This window comes from Chlamydotis macqueenii, chromosome 16, assembly GCF_036417535.1.
Source record: "Chlamydotis macqueenii isolate bChlMac1 chromosome 16, bChlMac1.mat, whole genome shotgun sequence".
Classification (NCBI taxonomy): Eukaryota; Metazoa; Chordata; class Aves; order Otidiformes; family Otididae; genus Chlamydotis; species Chlamydotis macqueenii.
In genome coordinates this window covers 13,396,565-13,418,697 of record NC_141571.1, presented here as the reverse complement: position 1 = coordinate 13,418,697, position 22,133 = coordinate 13,396,565, and the positions used below count along the sequence as shown (strand labels likewise).

Genomic DNA, 22,133 nt, shown 5'->3' with positions numbered 1-22,133 from the left:
TAAGATTAGTGACCCTTTCTATATTGTACATATGCTCAGGGGGAAAGGCAGGACTTCATGCGGTGGCAGCGAAAAGGCTCCCATTCATTTCAACAGAGCTGGCACTGTGCTGTTAAGAGGGAAAAACCCAAAACAAATAAAAGAGACCCTAATCAGTTATTTAGCATGTGACTGTTCTGAGAAGACAGTCTATCAGAAACACAAAAAGCAAAATTCCAAGATTTATTAATGCTATCGTGCTTTCCCTAAAAGGATAATTGATGTACCTAAAGCCTCTGAATCAATATTTGTCCTTCTCAAGCAGGGTATGGTAAAGAAATATTCCCAAAAGCACTTACTTCTGAGATTTTGTTTTGTTGCATAACATTTCAGTCAACTGCAGAATGTCTCCAATAGTGGTCGTATTCCAGTATAAAGCCTACCATGGTCTGTTGTAGAAAGGAAGTATAATAGGTACCCGATGTGCTTGGTAACAAAGCTAAGCCCCAAGTAGACTTGACCTCATGATCTTTTAAATGCATGGCAAAGACTTTATCCACTAGATTTAGGTTAACAGCTTTGGGAATTTGCAGGTGTTAAATTAACCGCAAGAGACAGTTTCCTAAGTGCAGCAGAAACGCATTGAGCATGATAAGGAATAATAATTTAAAATTGAATTAAAGGGCTGTAGAGTTTAAGGAAAAGTACGTGGCTTTGCTCATATAGAAGTGGCACACGCTCAGGAAATAGTGATACCCTGGGGCAGGAGTTCATGGACAACTCGTTCAGCTTCAGCACAGACCTGGCCATGGCCCATCTGCCAAGGCAGAGACCTATTTCACCTAATAGGTGTGAAATGTGGACACCCTGTAAACCCCAGGGTCCCACAGCCGCTGCCCTGGCAATAGGCAGCTCCTTCAGGAAGAGGACTGGGCTCTCCAATCAATATGGGCTCCATCCCACAGTAACATTTTGCTGCAGTTCAGGCAGATCCAAAGCTTTAACTCCTGCCTCCTTCCTCAGAGTCCTCTTGCAGAGCAGGGCATACTCTGTGATGCCTCTTAGCTATTTACTTGTTGACCCATTGACCTGGTTTCTAGGTTCACTAAACCTATGAGTAATCAAGTGCTGTTTCAGGCCAAGCACAAAACCTAAAAGTATATGAAACATCCCAAATCATTATTCATTTCTTTTTGTCACCCACACAACCTTCTCGTTTTCCAGGTGTGTCACTTCTTGCAAGCGTGCTCAGCATGAGAGATTAGAAATTTGTGCAAGTTTGGCCAATATTTAGGTTTACAGATAGTGCCCAGTGCTATCTGCTGAGCTGTAGCTCTACGTGTGTAATTATTGATTTCGCAGGATGCTGAGTAAGGCTAGACAGAGATTTTCTTGCTCTTGGCTCCTTGCTCGGTTCCTCTGAAACCATCAGACTAAGGCGCTCTCAGGAGGCTGAAGTCAGGGGCCAGGATGGTTTTTAGCAACCCACGCTGTGGAGGAGTATGGGGCATGAATACAGCCAGGAATGAGGTTCAGCATTTCTCCTCCTGATGGGCAGAACCATCTCCCAGAGTGGGTTATGGAAGCCATCCTTTGAGGTTCCCAAAGCAACAATGGACAAGACTGGAAAATGAACTGGTGGGAATGGTGCTTGGAGCTGCCAGGATGGTTTCCAGTGTCCATGATTCACGTAGCCCCAGTACTCAACAGTCTCCTGTTCCTGGCATTCACTCAGTAATGATATTGGAAATTGCCTGGTTATTGAAGCCATAATTACTACATAATTTGCAGCCCTAAGATCTCATGACAACCCTCTCCCTTGCAGAGGGGAAAAAATAACCTGGTATTTTATTTACCCTGTCAACATGTGGAACTTGCCTTACAGTGTAATTACATGGTCTGTAGTTACATGGCCCTCTGGTTGATGGTGGTCTGTAAACAGATAAAGAACCACAAATTCCACCTGTGGGGATTCAGGCACTACATAAAACCAACACAGTTTTTAAATCCTCCTAAATGTGTGCAACATTGCATCCACGAAACCGCATGCCCGATTCTTGCCCTTTGCTCCTAGATGTGCATGGAGCATTTGTGCCGTGCAAACAGCTTCTCCTTTCAACACCTCCTAATCCACACGGTCTGTACCTCGGGTATTCTGTTGGCATTACAGCATCACCTTCAGGGCCCATGTTTATCTCAGCACCCCTGTCTCTTACACATCTGTACCTATGTTATAGAATCATAGAATCCCGACCTTAAGATCATCGAGTCCAAAATTGTGTGTATATTACTCCTAGTAGAATCAGGATGAGGCGCTGAGTTTCTAGAAGCCCGGTCTAACATCTTGACACGCAAATCCAATCCTTTTCTCTGCTAGGATGTTGCTGTTGATGACTCCGCTCCCTGCTTTTGAAATTTGTTTTGTTGCACGCCCTGGGATTGTGCAGCAAGCGGCAGGGGGAGGGTTGAGAAAAACATGAAGACCTTTCTTGCTTTGTTTATTTATATGACCTTAAAGATGATGTCCGTGCATAATGCTGAACATGATGGAGAGAAGCTGACAGGGCAGTAAGTTCTGGCTACCGCAGAGCAAAAACAAAATTACATAAAAATATCAATTGTAAAATTACTCAAATCCATTAGCTTAATTAGCATCGTTAATCAAGGCGAAACATTTGATACGTCATGTACTTTCAGAAGAGATAAATGAGCCTTTGACAAAAACCCAGCAGGTTACCCTGCTTTTGGATCTGCCGGTGGCTGCCTGGACGTGGAGGTGAGGCTCGGTGGGGCGCGGGGCGTGCTGGCAGCTTGGTGCAAACGCTGTCCTCCGAGCAGGTTTCCAGCTCAGCGAGGGCTTGGCAGCATATTTGGCCAAATCTGGCCAGGGTTTAACATCGTCAGGTCCATCTGCAAGAGTGTAAACTGCCTAATGGGCTGCACTCATGCAATATCATCCACTGGTCTTGACTGGTTTTGAGACAAGGTTAGCAAGGATATAGCAAGGAAGTTAATGATTCCTGTAGCGATTGCAATAATAAAATAAAAGACTGTGCTACATTGTCTTACTTAAGGAAGGGAGGTTCATTGAGCTCTTGCTTTTGTTTCCTAGGGGAATCTCTGGGGAGAGTAATATTTCTCTATCTGTAAACCCTTCCAAGGAGAAACACTAGAGAGATCTTGATAACACACAACAGCACATCTACAGGCAACCCATTCCCAAGATCACATCTGTCTTGGAGGGTGCTCCAGGCTCTCATCTTTCTTTTTCTCTCTACATTCACGTTGTTGCGGTCAATCAGGTCTCCAGTGTGCAGTTCAGGGAACTGATGATTACTGGATGACTTTCTTCCCTTTGCATCACGACTCAGTTGTTGCTCGTTCCCTCTCCCTGTGCCGTGGCACTTAATTGAATCTTCTCTTCGGCTGCTTGTAACAAGACCCAGCTACAAAGGCTAAATGCTTTATTCCCAAGAAAAGCCTTAGAGATAAGATTCAAGCACAGTGTGGATCAGAGTAAGAGAAATAAATGTCCCTTCACTCCACGACTGTCTTTCCAGCACTTTATCTGCACCGGGTCCAAACACAGTCCTCAGCTATTTGTATTGCTAAATATAATAAAAGAGACGTCAGCAGTTTCTGAGGGATACACTTCCATAAAAAACAGTTCGGTGGCATTTTCTGCATTAAACACATTATTCAAGGGCTTTTCTCCTGTCTAACACCCAGTTTCTGCTGGGTATACATGTGGCTGAAGCTTCCTTCAACACATAAGGCACCCAGATTGTCACTGAACTGCCAAAAACTTTATTCCAGTGGAAGGCTGAGGTTGGATTTATTAATCTAATTTGAGGATATCCTGGACAGTAATTGTCTGCATAGTGATTGGGAAAGGAGGGCCTGACTGAGAGCATTTCTGGCTCATTACTTGCTTGCCTTTTTATTTTCCTGACCAGTAGATGGTTCGGATGGGCATGGCTGGAACCAGCAAGGAAAGCCAGACTGGAGAAACCCAGGGGGGTTAGAGCTCAGTTTCAGCCTTGCAGGCCAAAGACCCACGCGCAGCCTGTCCTTCCAAGAAGAGCTTTTCTGACCACCCCTTACTTCTCTCCAAGGCTCAGAGACAATACAGCTTTTCTTCCTTGCTTGCACCCACGCTGCCCCATTCAACAGCGGGTACCTGGGAAAGGACACAGCTTTGGGAACGGTGAGGCTCGGCTCTGTTTTGGGTGCAGAGACACCAGATCCAAGAGTACCGTGAGAGCTGGAGGCTGCAGGTACACAGACATCTGCAAAGGGCATCCCATCGCTGGCAGCTTTGAACCTGGACCTGCAAACCGTTTCTGGCTTGCAGACATCAGCACTCAGAGCAACAGATCAGTTTTCAGCTCTGCTTTGCACGTTGATGCAAACACTGCGATGACAAAGTAATCAAAAATGGGTATACTTGATTGTAAGCCTTAATTAACTACTAATTAAATTTTATTAACCCACTAGTAAAGCCGATTGTACCAAGCAATGAATAAAAGGGCTGCAGTCAAAGTAGTTAATGTACCACCCAGTTTTATATGGGAAGAAGGCTCATCATTTTCTTGAGATGGCCAATACGTAAATATTCCTCCTTGCTAAATCAGTCTGGCCGTTTTCCTACATGCCACTGATAAGGAAGTATTTACAAATTTATTCCTAAATTCCAAGTGTACTTCAAGTCTTAATTTACTGTCGCAATTATATCACTGGGTCAATTAGTCCCCAATAAAAACATTATGCTATTGTATCAAAGAAATGTAGTACCTTTGAAGTAAATGGATTCACTTGCAGAGTAAGAAATCTTCCTTTTTATTGTGTTTTCTCATCTGCTACTTACGGCCACCCTTGTCTTAAATTGCCCTTTTTATTCTGTTCCTTACAAGCACAGTTTGTGCCTGGGCTCTGGATGCTCACATAGAGTGAAATTCTCCTCTCCAGCCTTGGGGCTGATGGTAACTTTATCTCGTTAAAGCTTTGCCAGCCTCATTTGCTTGGTGTTTTACATGCACTGCCTCTGATGTTTGCTCTTCCACACAAAGGCTAGTGGGTCTGTAGATTTTTTTCTCGACTTCCCTGGTTTGCTTCCTTCTTGTCAGTGATGGGACCATGTTATGAGCTTTAAGGAAATTCGGTTGTACCTTTTGTCCTTGTCCTGATTTCAGCTGGGATGGAGCTAATTTTCTTCTCCATAGCTGCTGCGTTTTGGATTTAGGAGGGATTTGGTATGTGAAGAATGTTGATAATACACTGATGTCATTGGTTCTTGCTGAAGAGACTGAGGACTTTTTTTGGCTTCCCAGGTTTCGCCAATGTGCCGGTGCAGGAAGCTGGGAGGGGTATAGCCAGTACAGTTGACCCAAACTGGCCAAAGAAAGTATTCCATGACATAGACATCATGCTTGGTATAGAAGTGGAGGTCAGCCAGGGGGAAGCTTTTTCTCACACTGTTTGGGATAGTTCAGGGATCGCTTTCCATTTTCTTCTGGGATCACTGCTCAGAATGGGCTGTATCAGTCACTGGGGTGTCAGGTGGTGAGAAACTGTGCATTGTTCATTCTGTGTATTTTATTATCCCTACATTTTATTATTATTATCATCATCATTTGCTATCCTAGTAAACAATCTTCATCTCAGCCCACAAGTTTTCCTTTCTTCCTGATTCAGTCTCCCATTCTGCTGGGGAGGACGAGTGAGAGGTTGCATGGTACTCGACTGGTGGCTGGGGATAAACCACGACAGTCCTACAGATTTTCTCCTATTGCATTTGGCAAATATTGGCAGTGTTCCCTGCCTCAATCCACCTACCCCAACCCAGCTGAGACCAACATGGAAAAATAGTCCCCGGGGCCACTGCAGGACCTCAAGGTCACCTATCCACGCAGTGTTTGGGTTGGGCAAGGGGGCAACGTGAAGCTGCAATGGATACGAAGTCCTTGTCTCGGAGAGTTCACCCTCCAGACAGGGCAGGAAAAATGGTCAAATTGGGCAAGCGGTGTGTTGGAGGGATGAGGTAATAGCACAGCAAGGAGAATTTGGCAGGAGATCTATGAGCTGGCTAGACAGCATAGGACAGAGATCCGTCTAAGAAATGGGAACGCGTTGCCGTGAGCAGGATTCTTGTGGACATGGAGCTCTTTCAGACATTTGGCATCACTGCCTGTCCTCACTTCGGCAAGCCTCTGGAGGCCTCTGGGTTTGATTTTCAGACTCAGAAACTAAAGAACCATCCAACTATTCATCCAAAAAGTTGTTCAATATATCTGTGATTGACTTCTGAATACACAATACCAAGATGCCCTCCAGACCAGAATCAGGCTCAAAAACAACCATAAAATTAGCACTTTCTGAGCACCTCCTCCAAATCCAGAGCTCTGAGCCAGGTGACCTTGGAGGGACATGTCTCTAGGGCAACCCATAGCCTGAGATTTGGTACTTTCCACTTCTAGCATAAAGAAGGAAGGTTTTGCAACGAGCTCATTAAAAGATGATCCTCCTCCACTGATTTGCATCTTAATTCTGGACGGTGCTGGCTGCAGAGCTGGCTGATTCCACAGCCGCAAAATGTGACAAGTACCAAACTGTGTCTTATCTGCATCTTCTCTCTAGCAAATGCATCTGCCTGTGGCTTAATGCGTTTTAGCGGCCCATTGAATGACCAACATCGATGTCACCATTTTGCCCTAGCTCTCAGCAGGGAATGCTACACGAACACCAGGCCATGCACCAAACCCAAATTCCTCATGCTCTGTGTATAGCTAAACCAGTCATACGCCCGGGCCCAGCTGGGTTTCTGTTTTATCTGTCTCTGGAGCTGACATGCCAAAGGGTCTCATAGGTCTGTTCTCCCAGGCACATCAGTGGAGATCTCCAGCCAACTTCTGCTGTTCAGCAGAAAGTTACCCCTGAACTCCTGCAGAAAACAGGGCTCAAGTCCCAAGCATCCCTGTTTATCCCTAAGTCCGTCAAAAATGGCAGTGAAGCTATAACGAGAGAATAGCCCCATGTGCAAGTGCATGGTATGTGAGATTAACACTTCCTTTATTCTATTTATCAAAACCAACTTGTCTGACATTAAAAATTAAAAACTCTGAATATTTTAGACCCAGAGAATATTCTTCATTTCCTTTTCATGTCTTTAAGGTAGATGAGATTATTGGAGCCTACCATTTTCCTGCACTTCACATAAAAAAACGCTAAAAAACAAAGTCAAAAGAAAGTGAAATTTCTCTTCATATACTCTATTATAAATGTCTGACTTATTTATTTTAGCTGACAGTCTCTGTGCCCAGGTCCATGACTGCTCTCTATGTGCAACCTGTATTTATCCAGGTGGCTTTGTGCCTATTAAAAAAGGGAACGTAGCAAAATTAATGTATCTTTTACAGCAGGAGAGCTGAATTTATTGGTCTCACCACGGAAATTAATTTAGCACTCCCAGCTCTCCCTTGCTGGACAATAAAGACACGAAATGAAACTGCCACAGAAAGTTTTGACAAAATTCACAGTCATATGAAAAAAAAAAAACTGCCATGGTTAATTTACCACCCAAAATGAATCAGCCTTTTCAGCCAGTGATGCACCAGTGATACCATGAAGGGAATTTCCACCCAGTGACCAAAATATCTACCTGGGTCAGTAAAGAGCAATGGAAGATGGAAAAAAAAAAGCTCCTAAACAGATTTTTCTTAATTTTGTTCAGTTTGAAAAATTAATCTGGGCAATAAAGTGGACGCTGGGGCTTGTGCAAGGCAGCATCCTTTGGTGGGTGCATGAGGTTGGAGGATGCTGCACATGGAGGTCCAGCGGTGGTGGAAACCACAGCTCAGAGGAAGAAGAGATTGTTCCGCCTCTCATCTGGTTCCAGACCAGGAAGAATTAAGCCAGCACATCCTCCAGATCAATACATAATTTACATGTTGGTCCCCACCTATCCATCTGCACCCTTGTTTTCATGTTCCCTAAATATAAAAAAAAATCAAATATCTACTGTTAAAAGAAAAAAAGAAGAAAAACAACAAAAACTTTTTTTTTGTATTGGGGTTGATTGGGCAGCGGGTGGTGAAAGATTTATCTTGGCAGTAAAACTGGAAAAGGGCTATAAACCTTAGCCGAGTGCCTCTGCGCCTGGGTCCGAGGGAGGCTAATTGTTTGTTTGTTCTTCGTGTTTATGGTTTATCTGCGGCTCAGCTGACAGGAAACCTAAACCTGAAGGAAAAAGCACATCAATCGCCATTATCTGCCTTCTGTGCATGCACTAAAAATAAAGCCAGGCAAAGGAACGGCTCGCACACCCAACCCATCGCGGTGCCAGCTGGAGCGTGTCTTGCTTTGTGATGCACCAGGGATGCAGGGGAAGGAGGGAGGGAAGAACATGGGCCCACCACCATTGAGTTCATCCCTCCTGAGCCCACCGCTGCAATGAGGACATCGGTGCTGGTTGGACAAGAAAAAAGACAATGGGTTTTTCCTGCACTACTGCCCTCAGAATGGAAAAGATTGCTATAAAAACAACGTGCAAGTGCCACAAGCTTTGAAATTTCCTTGGGATTTTGCTCCAGCAGTTTCTTTTACCCAAAAGGTGCTCAAGTGGTGGACTGAGATCCATAGATGAATGGTTTTAGAGCATGACAAGCACTAGTGTGCCCAGAGCAGCACCCACTGCTGTCCTAGGCACATCCCTGCCCCGGTCTCCTTTCCTCCCTGCCCATCGATGGGATCTGTTGTCTGTCAGAAGGTTTCACACCGGTGTGGCACAGCAAACCCACCTTGATGAAACCAGCCCAAGCTACCACTGGGGGGCTTCAACCCCTCAAAGGGATGGACATCCTGTGAGAAGGACCATGGTACCCTGCTTGCCTTCCCCTGGGGAAGGGAATGTCCTGGCAAGGTTGTCAAACCTGGGGTGCACGGCATGACAACCTGCCCTAAAATGGTCCAGAGCACAGTTGCATCATCTGAGCAAGTTTATATCGCTGCCAGAAACACTCAGCCCCCAAAACCTCGGCCCCACGGTGCTTTGCAGAGGCCCTGTGTCTCTTGCTCTGCTGCAGAGATGCTCCCGTCGGGCCAGGACACCCTCGTTCTGTGCCGAGAGCTCAGGCAGCAAGGACCGAGATTTTTTGCTGTGCCATAAATTTCTCTGTAGAAATAGTTCTTTCCCTCACTTTCCCTGTTGCTTCCTTTCCTTCCCCCAGTGCATCACTGCTACCATGGCTGTAAATGTTCTGAGCGGGGGCCAGTTCCTGGAGCGGGGATGTACAGTGCCCCACACACCGGAGACCTGGAGACACTGTAATGATAATTATTGATTTTCCAGTTTACTTTATCTTTCGTAGGGTGTTTTGCTGGAAATGATATAAATAGCTGTCTCTCTCCCTATCCCAGGGCACGACACAGCAATGTATTTTTTCACAGGCCGAGGAAATAAAATGCAAAGTTCACTTTGCAGTGATTTAAAAGTTATATTAAGGCCCAGTGTTGGATGAAGCAGGAGCAACGTGCTTGTAAGCAGATAACTCCAGAGCTGGAGCGACCGTTCGGCTCAGTCACAGCTGTTACGTTTGATTTATCCCAGCTCAGGGGCTCCAACGCTGCGCCCCGGGGTTCGGTTTCAGTGACTCTGTGCCCACCACGAGGATCCCGCAGCGATCCCAATAACGCACCCAGGGCCACCAAACTGCTCTGCATCCCGCTACAGAGATGCTCAAAAAGTGATCTTTGGGGAGAGCGGTTTCCATACAGCGACGCATTTACTGTTTTTGTGCTAAAAATAGTAACGGAGCGCGCGGGGAGAGCGGGCTCTCGCCCCCGCGAATCGCAGGAGAGATTACTCATTTTCAATTTGCTGCACCTTCACACTGGCAGGAATTGCTTGAGCCGAACAGGATTTAATAAATGATCTGTTCGTAAACAGCTGATCATTTTGCCAGCCACGGTGTTGCTCGCGTTCTGAATTTCCAGAGGAAAAGGGCGTGAGAGCCCGGTGCTGGCAGGAGGGGCAAGAAGTGCCCGCAAGCCCAGAGAACCAGGCATCGGCACAACCTCACTCATTATACCTCCAGAGTATTAAAAAGTCCGGGTGTGATAAGGAAAAGGAGGCTGTAAAACTTCATCCTTATCTTCCCGATAGCGGACATGATCTTGCTGTTATTTATGCTGGTGTAAAGCAAAAGTAATTCCAGCAGTGCTGTTGGTGCAAAACCCAGGCGGGTGATCTCAGAAGGGTGCCTGGACTCTCCGTTGGTGTTTTCTACTTTTAAATCTATTAATTTGACAAAGATTTCCTTGAGCTGCTGGAACTGCAGATCCAGCCTGTGGGGCTCGGAGTGAAGGGGGGTGAAAACGAAGCCACGTGCGCATCTTTTCTGCATCTTTTATCAGCTCCACCTGCATTGTTCTGCTTGGTGTGATTTTGAAGACAGCTGACCAGATTTCCCTGGGGGGTCAAACACAGACGGAGCGGGCATCCAGAGCCTTCAGCATCCTGCGTGGAAGCCCGGGTGTGTGCTGGGGCTACCTCTTGCCAGCAGTGGGCAAGGGGCTGGGGGGGTAACTAGTGCCTCTGCATTCACCCAGTTAAATGCATTTTCCCTGCTTGCGGACTTATTCTCCTCTCGTACTTTTTTCCCTCTGGTGACAGGAGGAAAACGAGTCCAGATTTGCATGTGCACAAAGGAAAACAAAATCATGTCCTTAACTTAACGCAATAATTCTGATTATTAATCATTGTTGTTATGTTAATTATTATTACCGTTGCACAAAGGATTGTAAATAGATAACATCGCCTTCTCTTTTGTACTGTGTAACGTTGTTTTTTTTTTTTTTTCTCCAGCATTTCCTTGATGGCACCAATTAAGGAAACCGCAAGACGGATGTTGGGGAATCAGATTGCGGGTGGTAATTTTCTTGACAATGAAGAAGGCAGAGCAGAGCCCGCAGCCTGCTGCTCTGCAGGTATCGCCACGCTGCAGTGCTGACAGCAGTAAAAACTTGTCTCTGACAGTAAACTAAGCGTGGATGACCCAGAAGACATAGAGAGCAGATAAGGGCAGTAAGACAGACTCCATTTAGTGCCATTAAAACGGTTAAGTAGACTTACCATCAGAGATGCCAGGCTGAAATTTGAGAAGCTCTGAAAGTGAGGAGTGGGAGATGGATGGCCTATGAGCCAGGCTGGGACTCAGGTTCCCGCAGCACAGCCGACTTCTCCCACGTTTCCAGGCTGGGAATTTTAAAAAATGAAAATATTTCACTATGAGAAACGGGCTTTTTTTTCAAAGCAGTGTTTCTGACAATATTATGCAGAAGGGAGAAGTGGTTTCAGGATCACTTTGTGGGGCTCTGCCAGTCAGCGTAATAAGAGACATTGCTTTTTTTTAATTAAAATACATGGAGATGCTCACAGGTACCGACCCACAACCTGCAGCACCATTGCTCAGGGCAGGACACACCAGTATTTTAAATATTTTGATCTGGATCTGGGTTGTTGGGGGAGATCTGCAGTGAGCGGCTGGCACAGGGCTCAGCCCTCAGCTCGTGACACCAGTGATGCTTGGGAGAGTCCTTGACTGTTCCCCCCCGTACCCTCTGGTGCTGCTGAGCCATGCTGCCCTGCTGGGACCGGCAGGACAGGGATCACCAAGTCCGACATCCGAACACAGCAGAACAACACTGCAAAAGCCACTTGGATGTGGTGCTTAAGAGAACAAACACCTCTTGTTTTATTACCATCTATGTGACAAATTGATTTATGGTAGATAGTGACAGAAAGCACCTGACACAGAAAAAATATTTTTTTTAATCAAGGAATGATCACCATAAAGAATGTACTATATCAGTCCAATATATCCAGCTGCAAACACCCTATATGGCAGCATTAAGAAGATGTAAACTCTCAGATCTATTATAAACAACTTTTTAAGGTAGCTGAGGCTTGGAGGATTTTGACACGGGAAAGGATGAGGAGCATCATAATTCCATACGTGTCCAGGCATTGTGGACTTCTTAATGAAATTTCCAGGGTTTGTAGGAGCTTTTGATATACGCCTGTTACAGCTGTCATGAGTAGTACAGGTCCTGAAATATTTATTGTTGCTTTTTTTTGCCTCTCTCCCTATTTCTTCCCTTGTGCTTGCAACAACGAGGTTCTCTGATGCCCGTCACCCTGTGCACCAACCACTGTGTCCCCATTCCCCATTTGATGTCTTCTGTGCCTTCTCCCGTTCTCAGGCTTCCTTCTTCCCAGGAAACTCCAAGACACTTTCAGAAGAAACTCCGTGTCCCACAGCTCAGCAGCCTCCTCTCCTTGCTTATGCGGTTTTTGGTCCCATTTTCCCATTTCTTGCCCCAGTTATTTTCCATCCCACTCTCTGGAAGCCCAAAACCTCAGCTACTCTGTCAGGACAGCAAATGAGACAGGAAAAAATGAAGGAATAACGTTCTCCAAAGGGTAACCCAGTGGGTGGATTTTTGCAGCTCCACCAGCATCTCCCTCCTACTCCATCCAGGCACAGGATGGTGTCTCCCTGCCCGCCATCCGTCACCCTCCATCCTATTACAAACACAGCAGTCGATCATTTGTTTCTTGTCCTTGAGGCATTGCCAGCGTGCGACCTGCCGAGATGGCTCCAATTCTTCACGCTGTTCCTCACAGCCAGTTGTTTCCCCATCTCTCCGTGCAACAGCAGACCTACGTTGTCTTTTATCTTCCGCTCTGTCTTCTGAAGGTGTGCTCATCTTTTAAATTCCCATTTGAAGACGGCCTGTAGAAAAAAAAATCTGGGGCTAGTTTATATCGGGGGGGTTGCTCTGTGAAAGTGTGGGAGTAAATGAAGCCATTGGGTATCAGCAGGAATCAGGACGAAGATAAGGAAAGAGGAGCAGGAAAACCAGCTTCTTGCTTGGAAATTTTGATCCAAGAAGTTCTTTTTGACCTTTCATCCCTTCTAGTTTTGGGGGAATTTTTCAAAACAAAAATATCCTAATTCATGGGAACAATTCACATGCATAAAATAAATGGAAACTCTTCCATCTCCCCCCTTACAGTGGTTTTTTGTTTCTTTTTTTGTCCTCTCCTTGGTTTATACTGAAAAGAGTGAGGGTGATAAATAAGCAAGGCAGGAGAGAAAGAGAACTGCTTTACTCCTTTTTTTGCTCTTTTCCAAAGTTTTTTTTAAGAGTTTTGGATTGGTGTGTTCCTACTTGTGCATTTTCCCTGTGCCCAGCTCAATTAGTGCTGCCTCCCTGAAAAGCAGAGCAGGGATGGCCCCAGGAGGGAGGAGACGTGACTCTCCCCAGACGTTATCTGGCAAAGGCAATAGCTGGTTTGGGGATAAACAATGATGAATTGGCTCCAGCTTCTTGCCAGAGCATTAGGTAGGCAGTGTAGGACAGTGCAAATCCCTCCTGCCCATTTCTGGTGGTGTTCGTGCTCCTTCACCTCCTAAATGTGATGGTGCGTGAGGTGCCCTTTGCTGGCTGCATCTTTATGGACAGCGTTGGCTTAAGATGGACGCAGCCAAAGGGAGACAGATGGGAAAGGGAAAGCGGAGCGGGGCTGGGCTCTGATCCTCTCCTCCAGCCTCCGGACCTGGTTCTGCAGTTTCTGTACGTCCTTCGTTTTCTGCAACCTGCACTCAGCCCTGCATTGCAGCAGCAGAGGAGTCCCCTCGGCTGCTTGGCTGCTGGAGCTCGGCGTGGGGCTGCGCCAGCCCGCAGCTTGCTCAGACCCCGAGGGGAGAGGCATGGAAAGGCCCTGGGGACCCCCAGAACCCCCTCCCTCCAGTGAAGGTTTTCGCAACCAAGCTCCAAAGGCTGCCCAAGGGGATTGAGCGACCTCCTCAAGCAAAGCAACCCTTATTTTCTATTATTCCTGGAGTAAAACAGCCTTTGTCAATGCTTTAGGGTGGCTCGTCTATGTTCCTGCGTGCTGCAAGGCTCCTCCGGACAGACAGACAGATACTCATCTGTCAGGGTCACGCCAGCAATGCCACCCAGGCTGATGTGTTTAAAAAAAACTCTGATCCTAGATTTGGGGGATTTTCTTTCTGATGTCCTTCTTCCACACACGCACCCCCCAAATGGAAGAGGCAAACGAACACAGTCAAACCTTTGGCACAGCCTCTCTGTTGTGGCTTGAAGTGGAAAATGTTGGGTGCCAAATTTTTTACTGCAGTGTAAATTAAAATGCCTGGACTAAGGCGATAGATACATAGCACGGAGAACAGCGTAGTCTCCTGCCTGTTAAGAGATGTATTAGAATAAAGAGAAAATGATTCCTGAGAGCAGGGTCTGCTTGAGAGAAAAAAAAAAAAAATAAAATAAAACACAAGCAAGGGGGAATCAGCAGACTCGTGCCAAGGTCTCTCAAAGCCTTCGGATGGCTCGGAGGGGCTGGAGGAGCCCGGCGGCTCTTGGGCACGAGTCCTGCCCATGCAGACACGCTGCAGATATTTGTCTCTCCAAGTGTGATTACACTCCGAAAAGTGACTTGCCATTACTGCCCTTGTGGGATTCCGGGCTTATAGGCTCTGGTTCATTTTCCAGGTTAAAAAAAAAGAAACACAACAGAAATGAATGGGTTTGGTTTCTTTCTTTTTATTTGTTTGGGATTTTTTTTTTTCTTTCCTTGCTTGTTTTCTGACCGGCAGCAGAGCAAACTTGCACTGGGCTCTGGGGGTGAAGAGGAGCCACAGCTCATCCAATCCGTTGGACACGGTGACTGGAAGGCAGGCAGCTCCTGCCCTGAAATCACTGCTGCAGTATCTGTGCTGTGCTCACAGGAGCAAAATGTACTAAGAGACATATTTTATCCCTAAAGTCAGCAGACTGAAAGATGAACATGCAGGTCTGTGGGGTAGGAAGCTGTTGGTTTTCGCAGCCACGTCTGCTGGGTGACCATGCGTTAACCTGATAGGATTCCATGGCAGGATGCAGTCGGGACTGGCTCGCCCCACCGTCCAGGGGATGAAGAAGGCACACGCGGGCAGCATGGGATGTTCCTGAGCCTGGCATCTGCTAGACCTGAATTGACATTCCACCAGAGCAAACATCTACCCACTCAGTGGGAAAAGGGCCTCTCACTCAGACAGGAGAGAAGTTAATTGGAGTCTCCACCATTTGTGCACAAGTGCATCATTGAGTTTGTGCCATTTGGGTCATTTCTTTGCTTTGACAATTAGGTTGCTCATTGTCCTGGTTCTGGCTAGGATAGAGTTAATACTCACCTGAGCTGGGTGGAGAACTGGAGCTGGTGGGGCACCCAGCTGGGATAGGTTACTAATTAGCTAACAGCTGGGGTAAGTTTATCCAAATTAGCCAAAGGGCTGTTCCATCCCATGCTACACCCTCCTCAGTATATCAGTGAGGAGGGAAGAACCTGGGCTTTGAGGTTTGTTGTAAGCCATTGTACTGTATTTGTTTTCTATCACTGTTTTGTTTTCTCCTGTTATTGCTCTTAAATTTATTTTTGTTTCGTCTCAACCCAGGTGTTTTTACTGCCTTTTATTTACCAGTTCTCCCTTCTGTCCCACTGGAGGGTGAGGGGGGAGAGAGAGAAAGACTGTGTGGTCTGGTCCCCATCAGGGCTAAACTACGACACTCATGGATGGCACATGGTCCCGCTAAGCCAGAAGGACTTTCCATGGCTTTGGTTTGGGTCCTCGAGCCCTTTATGACCCCTGTGGCTCCCAGGACCCCGCTAAGCCCCTGAGCTGGCGTGAGAGCAGGCACTGTCCCTATCAGTGCTGAGGACCAGCCTCCCCACAGTGCTCCAGCTCAGCATCCCTTCACCACTATTTCTACCCTGAGCTTAGCTTCTGCCTGGCCCTTTTGGGAATAAAGTCCCATCTTGCAGCATTACATACAAGTAAAATTTGAGCAATGGGAGCAAAGAATTTAGCAGGACTAATTTTCAGCAACCAAGCTGCATGCATTTGTGTGTTTTTGCACAACTGCGTACAGCATGCTCTTTGCTCACAGTACATACGTGTTTATTAGCTCGCATCTGAGCGGTCGCTGCTCCTCAGTGCCGGGCCCAGATGCGGGGGGTCAGCAGCAGAGACCACTTTCCAGTATTATTTCCTCCGGTCGTGTGCGAGCAGCACTCGCTATGGAGGCCGCAGCCTCACACTCACAGTGAACTGTAAAACCAATTTAAAACCAACATTTCACAAATTAACGCAATGCCTACTGCAATCACAGGTTGTTGGGCTGCCGAGGAGGCATATTCCAGCCTGGAATTTGCTACCTGGCCAGACCATTCGTCACCGCACAAGAAACAGAAACTTCCTCACCTTGTAGCCCCTCTGCGCAAGGGCGAGTTGGAAATACAGACGGCTGAAGGGCATCAGCCATCCTCTGCCGAGAGGGGTTTTTTAACCCTGCTCCCAGTTCTTTGGAGCCAGTGCCATGCTGTGCTCTAGGTTTGCAGGTGAAGGGCATTTTTTTTTTAGCAATAATCAGCCCTTTGGTACCACCTGACATGGCTCCTCAGCAGGAAATCTCAAAGGCTTTCCCAAAGGTGTGTGAATAATTTAACTGCTGTGTGAGGAAACTGAGGCAGGCAGAAGCCAGGCACCAGGGTGTGGGAACAGGGCTGAGGGCCGTGTGTCCTGCGGGAGCCACACCGCCATGGAGCCGGCTCGGCACAACGCGCGGTGCCGGGGTGTCGCTGCCGGCAGCCACCCTGCTCCCAAGAGCCAGGTTTCAGAGGCCGTTAGGTGCCTAATGATGCAGGCAGACACCTGGTGGCATTTGCACTGGGAATGAGGTGCTTTACATGCCTAGGCGCTTCTGAAAATCTCGCCAGGCCTCCACCTACCACTGCAAGCGCCTGCAAAAGCCAGAATATTTTCAAACTGCTGCCTGGGAGGCTGCTCTGGGCTGTACAAAAGGCCATTTTGGCTGCAAATATGGGCCTGGAGCATGGGGGAGAAGGGCTGGAGGGCAACGCTTACTCAACCAGCCCCTCACAAGGAACACCCACTGCCCTGGGCTTCCCCTGGCCACCATCCATGGGGTCCCACAGCTGAGTTGCTCCACGTGAGACCTGCCACCACGTCTAACCTGCTCTTCCAGCCTTGCCTTTGGGTGAGTTTAATAATTTTAAAGAAGCTTTTAGCACAATATCTGTCCCTTTTGCACAATGGCTCCATACCTGCACCCATATGTGGTTCCACCTCTTATATCTCCAGGCACGATACCCACTTCACTGTGCTGGGCAATATTTTTGCAATTATTGCAGGCAATAACCCCTGCAAAGTGAAGGTGCCGGGGTGATCTGGCTAGATGTCATGTCTCTACATCCTTCACGTGCTTGTGAAGGGTTTATGAACACTGTGGCCAACAATTTTGCCATAACCTCTCAGGAGACAGCAGCTGGAGTTTGGTTTGGATAACGAACACTCATAGCTTGGGGGATCAAATGGCTCGGGAAGGTGATACATTGGGGTGTTTAATAAATACTCTGATGCTTCTCCACTTTCCATCTGCTTCCATATTTGAGCAACAAGCAATGCCTGGACCTCCCACCCAGGCTTTGTAAAGGCTCTCACGGCTTTGCACCCGCACCCTGCCCCTGCTTTGAGCCCCCCGTCAGACCTCAGCCAGAACCTGCCTCCCTAGAGCTTCCCCCAGCCTCGGCGCTGGAAAGCAAATAATCCGGTAATTTATTATTAAACCAAATATTTCTAGGTGACTCCCTTAATAGGGAATTTATTCCAATGTTATTTGGCAAAAAGTAAAAGTCACGCGTCCTGGTGTAGGTTTATTTTCCACATTTGTGGAAAGCAGGCAGAGAAAACGAATGGCTTCAGTAACTGTAAAATAATCCATAAGGCAGAGTCCGTCCCCTCATCTTCTTTCAGAAGGTTTTATTCAGCTCAGGCTTTCTATACGATACAGTGATGAATGAAATACCTGGGAACGGTACAAAGTAACGTTATTTATGGAGAACAGTAAAAGAGCATCCCATTTCTTATCATGCAATTTTAGTAACAGTAGAATTTTGAGATTAAAATGAGATTCCCCTCAGATCATTTCCATTAATCCCAAACTTAAGAAAAGGTCTTGTGCAGAAGTGGTGTTGGCTGGGTCCTCCCAATGTTCCTCATGTCTTTCAAACATCCATCCCTTGGTAAAGTCAAGGACTGGAAGACCGTGAACACAGACTGAGCACCGCAGTCTTCCTCTCCCCTAAACAAATTTTCTCATTAATGACACTTAGTGATCCATAAAGTCATAGCCTACCATCACCTGGGACATTTGAAGCTAAACTGAACAAAGATCTGGCCTTTGTTACAGCTTAGTAATTTGGTGAGCCCTGGTACCTTGATCTCTGCCGTAGCTCCAAAGATAATTGCAAGGATGCTGCGCCCAGGATGGGTTCCTGCCTTCCAAAACCACTCCTCCTGCCTCCAAATTCATTAAGCCCTTTGCAAACCTACTAACACTTTGAGCTGGGTGATGCCAACTGACTTTGGTGGCACGTGCCTTGGTACTTTGCTGAACTGGGATCCCCACTTGGCAGGACTTTATGTAAAAAATGCCTCGATCTTGTGGAGCTCTGTATGAAAATCTTCTCTTTTTTTTTTTTTTTGTTTTTTGTTTTAAAATGGTTTGTTTGCTAGTAGATTCACAGTATGGCTGAGGTAGCACATTTGTGTTGTTAGGTACAAAGATAATGGAGGATTAAAATGCTGACAAGTGTGTAGAGAGGAAAATGATTTGGTCACCTCTTAGCGATGCGGCAGCAGCTGGAGTGAGCCCCGCATCTGCGGCTGCTTCCAAGCAATTACTGCTTCCCTCCCAGTGCTTCTGACAAATGCTTCTGCTCTCCTGCCTTGAATTGTCAAATGCAAAAGTTGCCATGAAAAGTGGTTTCCCTCCTTTGGCCTTTCTTTTACCTTTTCTGTGATCCGTCTGGAGTATTTCCACAGGGAAAAAATCCGAGTATTTTCATGGCGTGTAATTCCCCTGGGGCTCCTAGTGGGCAGGAGGGTAAGAGGGGTCTCATAAAACAGGGTTTCTCATAAAATACCCCAAATGACTTTAATAATATCTTTAATTCAAGGGTTTCACACGTTTGGGGTCAGGTCTGGTTTAGCGTGGTTTTACCGGTATTCCCCCTGGCTGTGCCAAGAGCCCATTACGCAGGGTGAATGAGCTCCCCTTCGGGCCGACCATCGCCTTCCTTCTGCCACCTCCAACTCTTGTCAAAACAAACACGGGCTCCCTAAGTGCAATTAGCATCTGAGGAATGCCAAGAGAGGGGGATTAATCATTCATAAACTAAACAAATACTGTTCTGATCCCATTAGCCAACAGACAGCGTCTCCCGTTAATTTACTTCTGTTTGAGGTATACCTATTAACCCCTTTTAATCAGCTATTATTCTAGTTAAACTCTTAGCTGGGCTTGGTTATCAGAGGAAGGTACCCTTCTGACATGCGATCAAATTAAGATTACGGAAAACTCGTCAGGAATGAAGAGCCTTGCATTCGTAATTGAGTTATAACCTAATTTAAAAAAATGAAATATGCTTCAGGGGAGGGCCCCGCCAGCGCTGCTTCTCCTGAGCATCCTCTTCCCTCCACTGAGATCTCTCTGTTGAATTTTGTCAGCCTAAACTCAACCAGACAGGTGTCATCATTGGCTGCCTTAATGTGCTCACCCCCTGACATGTGCAGCTTTTCCCTGGGTCTTCTTTTGTACCTACGACAGAGTCAAAAATCTAATTTTTTTTAAAACTGTCAGGGAGGCACATAAAGTTAATATACTTACCAGTTTGCAGCCCTCCACTTAAAGTCAATTACTGGCCGTGGATATGTATGCCCTGGCAGCGCGGCTGCCTGCCGCGGGACGCGCTCGCATTGCCTCCTCATTTAGGGAGCATGCTGTCTAGGGAAAATTTAATATTTTAGACTGCTGGTAGCAGTGTATTAGATCTCCAGGTTTCTGAGGTCATCTTCAGTGAGTAGCTCGTTTCTGCCCACACCCCTGAGCAGGAGGCAGCCGGGGAGCTGAGAGAAGTGTGTGCCTTGAAGATGCTGGTGGCATCCAGCATCATGCCACTGGGTCATAGCACTGACGCCAGGTCAGGCGGAGTAGCCAAGCTGAGTAGGACAGGAGAAGATGCTCTCCTGCCTTGTGATCACTGCATCATGGCAGGCGTTTCTACCCAGCACCCAAATTTTCAACTTCTGGGTGCACAGCTGCTGCCAAAGCAGAGGTCACCTTGTCTCTGTTGACAGCCCCAAAGGGGCTTGGTGCTGGGGCTGAGCCCCTGGGAGAGGGTAGCCCTGAACCCCCGGGGGCAGGAAAGCTGCATTTTGACCAACTTTTTTACTTCCTATCTTAAAAACCAGAACAGCTCAAATGCATTTTTTTTTTCTCCAATTCAGACCAGAATTTTAAGGAAAGTTCGCAATTTAAGCCTGAAAATCTTGGTGCCAAACATATCCATTTTCATCCCAGTGTTTCCACACTGGGGATCATTTCCACGATGGCTCCACGCAATGACTCAAATAAAGGAAAAAGAGGAAAGTCTCACCTCAGCTGCCCAGCTCCCAGTTAGCAAAAGGTAAATAACTCTTATTTTCTCTCTCTTGCTTCTTGGGCTGCGGTGGCTGATGAGACTTGTGAGATGAGAGCCCTCCCTCCTTGCTTCAGTGCATAAACACTGCCTCTTCGGGGATTCGCTTTGGTTAATTTAGGAGCTGCTTGAACTTTGCTTAAAGGCGCCTGCGTGTTGCTATCCCTTGGAGTCACCCAGCGTGTTTGTCATAGCTGAACCTGCAGTTCATTAGAGGTACAGAGTCAGCTAATTATTCCCAGAAAATGTAGTATAATTTTATGAATTATGCATAAAATATTAACTAATTGTGAAGTTCCCAGACATATATGTAAACTGCAGGGCAAATGCTTCCCCACTTGAGGGCTATATACAAACATGAAACAAATAACGCACATATTTAATCCAGCATTGCAGGCAGGGTGACTGCACCAAGGACACGAGCACCTTGGGGGAAGCGTTCTCGGGGGAGATGTGGGGTCCTCTCCTGTGCTCAGTCTGCGGAGGGGACTGCTAGCCACAGCACTGCCCCAGGCTGGAGTTTGCAGTGAAGACCCCATCGATGGAGCCCTGAACTCTAAACCAAGCTCATTTGAGAAGGTCCCTGCTGAATTTCGTGGATATTGGCCAAAACACTGCCTTTTTCCAGCAGAGAGGTTGTAGCGCAGCTCTCCCCACCAGATCCGTAGGTACATCGTTCTCTCAACCCGGATGCGGAGCATGGAGCAAGGTGCAGGAAGGACAAACCCCCTCTACACTCTTAGCCTGCAGCCCCTGCAAACCCCCCGGGAAGGTGCTGGGGAAGCCCTCCCCTCCCAGAGACACGGCAGCGATGGCGTCCTAGGACTTGATCCATGGATAGTCACTTCAAAGATGCAGATCAGCAGCAGCGGTCTTCCTCCCCTGACAGATATTCATTTCAGAGTTCGCCAGCATGCTTTGGAGACATAAAAATCAATACAACAGAGGGAACAATAAAGTTTCATTGTTCGGTAATGAGGTAGACAGCATCCATCACAAACTCCCAAAGTGCTGCTCACTGCAGGATTCTTCTCTACTGTCTCCTCCTGGCTGGAGATAAAGAGCCTCCGGCACTGGAGCTGGACCTCAGCTAAATAAGAGATGGGAGCAATCTGAATTCTGGAAGATGAGTGTCCCTCCATCGCCAGACGTCATTGCTTCTTATTCTTGCGTGCAACACAGTAGCAGCATCCCAATACTTTCAACTCAAGGTCTTGAGATGGTTCCCAAATCTTGACCTCCAAAGGGTCCAGGAGTTCAGGCCATCTTTAGATCTATTCCCACCACAAGGATGTCTCCATCGTCATTCCAGTGGGCAGCATGGCAGCCTCTCTGCACATCTGGTGCCAAGCAACGGGCAGCGGTGAGAAACCGTGGTGCTTTGGGGAGAAGTGAGGACATTGGAGGAGCCATCTCGAATCCTTCGGCTCCAAGGATGCTACTGCAAGTTATTAAATTTTTAAAAACTTTTGAGAAACAAGAGATGGGAGAAAAGGGTGATATTTTGAGTGGTTATAGAGGGATGGCTGGAGAC

At 47.0% G+C, this 22,133-nt stretch overlaps 1 long non-coding RNA gene across 2 annotated transcripts; it reads right to left on the bottom strand.

Annotated features, from left to right (window-relative positions):
• Window positions 1-17,777: 17,777 nt before the first annotated feature.
• On the bottom strand, window positions 17,778-20,792 carry LOC147598719 (uncharacterized). 2 transcript variants are annotated; one of them, XR_015260369.1, is made up of 3 exons: window positions 20,558-20,792; window positions 19,789-19,901; window positions 17,778-17,925 (listed from the first exon to the last, which is right to left on the bottom strand). It is a non-coding gene; the product is annotated as an uncharacterized LOC147598719 (long non-coding RNA). The 2 variants fall into 2 exon arrangements; XR_015260370.1 differs by lacking the exon at window positions 17,778-17,925 and adding an exon at window positions 18,762-18,847.
• Window positions 20,793-22,133: the final 1,341 nt, after the last annotated feature.